This window comes from Hylobates moloch, unplaced genomic scaffold, assembly GCF_009828535.3.
Source record: "Hylobates moloch isolate HMO894 unplaced genomic scaffold, HMol_V3 SCAFFOLD_20, whole genome shotgun sequence".
NCBI classification, from domain to species: Eukaryota; Metazoa; Chordata; class Mammalia; order Primates; family Hylobatidae; genus Hylobates; species Hylobates moloch.
The window spans coordinates 3,604,511-3,609,310 of record NW_026652295.1 but is presented as its reverse complement, the minus strand read 5'-3'; the positions used below and the strand labels follow the sequence as shown (position 1 = coordinate 3,609,310).

The following is a 4,800-nucleotide window of genomic DNA, read 5'->3' as shown; positions in this document are numbered from 1 at the left end:
TTCCTCTATGAGGGAGGCACACACACAAAAAAAGAACTACAGGGGAATTTTAGAAGAGAGAGACAACTGTGTATGGCTGAAGTGAGAATCAGAACTGTTTTGTGGATGAGGCTGATTAGAGGAAAAAATAAAAGTGTAGGTTCAATCCCTCATTCACCAGACACCATCATCAACTGGCATGTTTTAGTTTTGCTATGGAAAGAGAAATAATGGTGACTGAAAACAAACACAAGCCTTTACAATCTGGTGAAGCAGATGAATGTTCATCAATTAATTACATAAATAAATATAAATTTACATGGGAAGCAACCTAAATGTCCAATAGGAAAATGGTGAAATAAATTGTGATAGGTTCTTTTGCTTTAATATTATGTAGCCACTGAAATTGTTTCAGGGCTGGGCACAGTGGCTCGTGTTTGTAATAACAGCACTTTGGGAGGCTAAGGTGGGAGGATTACTTGAGCCCAGGAATTCCAGACCAGCCTGGGCAACATCATCATGTCTCTAGAAATAATACCAAAATTAGCCAGGTGTGGTGGCACCTGCCTATAGTCTCAGCTACTCAAGGCTGGGGCAGGAGCATCACTCCAGCCTGGGAGATGGAGGCTGCAGTGAGCCATGATAGTGCCACTGCAGTCCTGCCTGGGTGACAGAGGAGTGAGACCCTGTCTCAAAAAAAAAAGAAAAAAAAATTGTTTCAAAGATTCATAAGATGAGCACAATAACACTGGGTGTTTAAAAAGTGGGATATAGGCTGGGCGTGGTGGCTCACGCCTGTAATCCCAGCACTTTGGGAGGCCAAGGCAGGCAGATCATGAGGTCAGGAGTTCGAGACCAGCCTGTCTAACATAGTGAAACTCGTCTCTACTAAAATACAAAAATTAGGTGGGTGTGGTGGCATGCGCCTCTAGCCCCAGCTACTCGTGAGGCTGAGGTGGGAGAATCGCTTGAATCCGGGAGGTGGAGGTTGCAGTGAGTCGAGACCACATCATTGCATTTCAGACTGGGTGCAGAGTAAGACTCTGTCTCAAAAGAAAAAAAAAAAAGTGGGATATAAAAATACAAAATAAATCCCAATTTTATAAAAACAAATGCATGTTTGTCTATAATAGGAAAGTTGGTTACAGACCACAATGAACAGTGATTTTCCCTGGTGATGGATTAGGAAGCATAGAGCATCTTCTCATTAATGATGAATGTTTTGCCAGGAGGTAGATGGATTTGTTTTTCCAGCGTTTAAATTTACAATTAGACGCATCGCATGCTTTCAATGAGGAATTAAAGCTTTAGCATGGATTCTTTCTCTCTGAGTTGTTTCGTTTGGTTTTGATGGGGCAGGAGTAAAGTGAAGGTCACCCAGCCCTTGTTGAGCGGGTCATGTGCTTCTGGAAGGAGCCCTGGCGGAGCAGGGTTTTGAGAGATGTGACCTCTGGGCTCTCATTCCCTTTCTGCACCTGTCTAAGCAGGTTCATCTCCTCTGTCTGCTGTTTGTCTTGTTTGGGGTTTTGTCTGCCATTTCGGAAGGCAAAAGCTTGTGTGCAAGGAGAAAGTTCTAAGAAATGCTTCCAGGGATGATGATGAGAGTTTGATTTTCAAGTGACTGTTCCTGAGCATCTGATTAAACTCCTATGTCAGTAGAAAAATGTGCCTCGTTCTGGATTAATTCCATCATTTCATAGCGATAACTCCCATCTTCTACAATTCCCACCAAAAGGGACTATTTTGGTTGAAAGCTTTTCCCTTGGGAGCCACTGGTGTATTATGTTTATCAGCTTTTTAAAAATTCTGTTTCTGTTTTTCCTTTAAAGTAGCTTGGTGTTTTTGAGCTGAAAGTCAAAAGTACTGATGGTATACCCATGAAGATAGAATAAGGCATATAATTTGTTATACAATGTGAAAATTCTAGAAGGCTTTTTCTCTAATCTGTAAAATTTTTTCGTTCAAGATAGTTTTTCTGTGTTCTCTAAATTTTTATTCCGAAGACCTACTGGGTCATTTAAAGTGAGACAGACCAGTTGGACCAAGGATGATGGCACATAAACTTGTCTTTTACGATAGCTTGGACTTACCCTCCTTTGCAAAACAGAGATACTGAAAGTTGGCCTTATGAAGATGGGGGCTATTTTTGCATTATGATTCAAGAGATGATGAAAAGAACTCCTACTGCTTTCCTTATACCCCAAGTTACACAATTAGTGACTTATGCTTTTAAGTCTATAAGACTTTTCATCGTGAGTTTCTGTTAAAATATAAATGTCCAGGATGGAAAGCAGCTTCCATCCAGAATCTTACCAGGGTTCTTGCCACCAACTGAGAGGACAGAGTGGAACGACCTGGTGGGAAAACTCATCCCTGCTGGGCCTGAGGGATAGGCTGGAAGGAAACTGTGTTCGCCAAGGACTTTTCATAGCTGCTTCTGGTTCTGCAGTGAGAGATTCTAGTATACAGACTGTACAGTTACTCAGAACAAGGCTAATGCATACACATTTCACCTGCTTGAAACTGGTTGGTAATTTGCTTCTGGAATTTAGTTTATTCTCTTTGCTGATTAATTTATAACCTATTCCATCTTTCTCCTCCCTTTGCTGGCAATTGCTGCTCTTTTTAGGGATTGTTGTGGGGAAGAGACTATGATTTTCTACCAAAGTGTTTGTTACAGTTCAATTCCATCCTACTATTCTGGGAAAATGTGGATCCTCCCACCTCTCAACCATCATCCCTTCCCTTTCTCAGTTTTTGTTCTGCTTCTGCAAGTTTTCTTAACATGTGGGCGATGGAATCGTTGAGCAATTTTGGTGAAATAAATTTCCATTTACCAACGCGTGAAGAGTACGCATTCAGGGACTTCCAACGTAGGTACACAATAAACTGTGGACAGTGTTTAAGGAAACCCAGCTGTTTACTACAACTTGATGAAATGAACGATGGACTCGAGCCTTTCCGGGCTTGGCTGGCAGCCCCGGAGTCTCAGTCCCCTTCTAGGAAGAAGTGCACCAAGGTCACTGTGTGCAGGGAGAGTGACATGGCTGTCCACCAAGAACAGATGCCATCCCTCCTCTGTCTCACCCCTGCCTCCTGAGAGCGTCACGTTGAGAGACGTGCCATCCCTGCTGCAGGAAGGAGTTTGTTAGCAAGCTCTGGGAAACATCTGGTTCCTTGAACTTCCTGTGTACCTCATGGTGGGAGATTTTGAGACATTTCACCATTTATCAAAAATGGTTTTCAATGTTAAAAATGGTTCTTTTTTGTTTTGGTTTTGTTCAGTCTTTTTTCCTTTTTCTCAATGTATTTCCCATTTTTACTGTGCATATTCATATACATAATGTTTTTTTAAAAAGGGTTTTATGCCGGGCGCGGTGGCTTACGCCTGTAATCCCAGCACTTTGGGAGGCGGAGGCGGGCAGACCATGAGGTCAGGAGATCGAGACCATCCTGGCCAACATGGTGAAACCCTGTCTCTACTAAAATGCAAAAAATTAGCTGGGCATGGCTGTGCGCGCCTGCAGTCCCAGCTACTCGGAGAGGCTGAGGCAGGAGAATGGCGTGAACCCAGGAGGCGGAGCTTGCAGTGAGCCGAGATCGCGCCACTGCACTCCAGCCTGGGCGACAGAGCGAGACTCCATCTCAAAAAAAAAAAAAAAATGCTGGGATTATAGGCGTGAGCCACTGCACCCGGCCTCTTTTTTTTTTTTTTTTTTTAAGTAATATCTCAGGGGAGGGCAGGGCAGAGGTAATAAGTAGTTGGTACTGTAAGGAAGTGTTACAGACCATTATGGAAAGGTGTTCATTATCTTAAGGCAACTAACAAACAATCATCTTTCAGTCAGAACATTGGAGCAGCAGCCTTTACTGGTCGTGAAATTTGCATGATATCTAAACTTGTATTTGCAGAAAAAGGTAAATGTGGATTAATAGCAACTTTGTATAGAAAGGCAGATGCCAGCAAAAGGTGGTATATGCAGACAGTGGCGGTTCTAGAGTCCTGGTCCTGGAGGTGCTCCTCCATCACAAGGCCGTCACACCCAGGTAGAAATGCCTGAGGCAAGTAGCGGAGCTGTCCATGTCAGCATTTACACAGGGAACACTTCCTGGACAGCTGGGTGTCATGGCACTCAAACCTACAGCTCTCATTGTGCATGTAATACTCACAGGTCTGTCCATAGAAGGAGGGGGCTCAGGCACAAAAGAACCCCAGCATGCAGGTTCCCCATTCAGACAGCGGGTTCTGTTTAGCTCCTTACTGTCTTGTATCCCCATGGAAGGGATATACTGGGAAGACCGTGGGCGAATTGCAGGCTCGTCCTGAGGTTGAATGCTGTCATCTCTGAAGGCTAGGCCTCCTGAGGTGAATATGCAAGTTCATGGTGGCCCAACCTGGCAACGAATCCTGTTTCAAAGGCCTTGAAATGGCCATGATCAAAATTACACTCTGACATCTTCCCCTGAACATTTGGGCAGGCCAGAGGATGAGAGAGAGAGAGAATTGTTGATTGTTTTTAGTTAGGAGGGAATGCTGATGGTTGCTTGGCTACTCCACGGATGCATGGCAGAGTGGCTCCTTCTGGATCCCTCGTCCCCTTGCAAGCTGGGAGCTCTGGTCGGTGCTTCAAATCTGTTTTGTTTTTCTGAGTTAAAGGGGCTGCTGATAGCCTGTGAGCCAGAGCACCTGAAGCAAATCTATTCCCAGCTTGAATAGTGCAGGTAAGGAAGTTGCCAGAGTGACCATCACTAATTTTGCTCCCTGGTGCTAAGTGCACCTAGCATGCATGCTGAGTTCTACCCCCTCCTGCCATCCAGTGG

At 44.3% G+C, this 4,800-nt stretch overlaps 1 pseudogene; it reads right to left on the bottom strand.

Moving 5' to 3' along the window:
- Window positions 1-3,908: 3,908 nt before the first annotated feature.
- On the bottom strand, window positions 3,909-4,450 carry LOC116460407 (teratocarcinoma-derived growth factor 1-like; annotated as a pseudogene).
- Window positions 4,451-4,800: the final 350 nt, after the last annotated feature.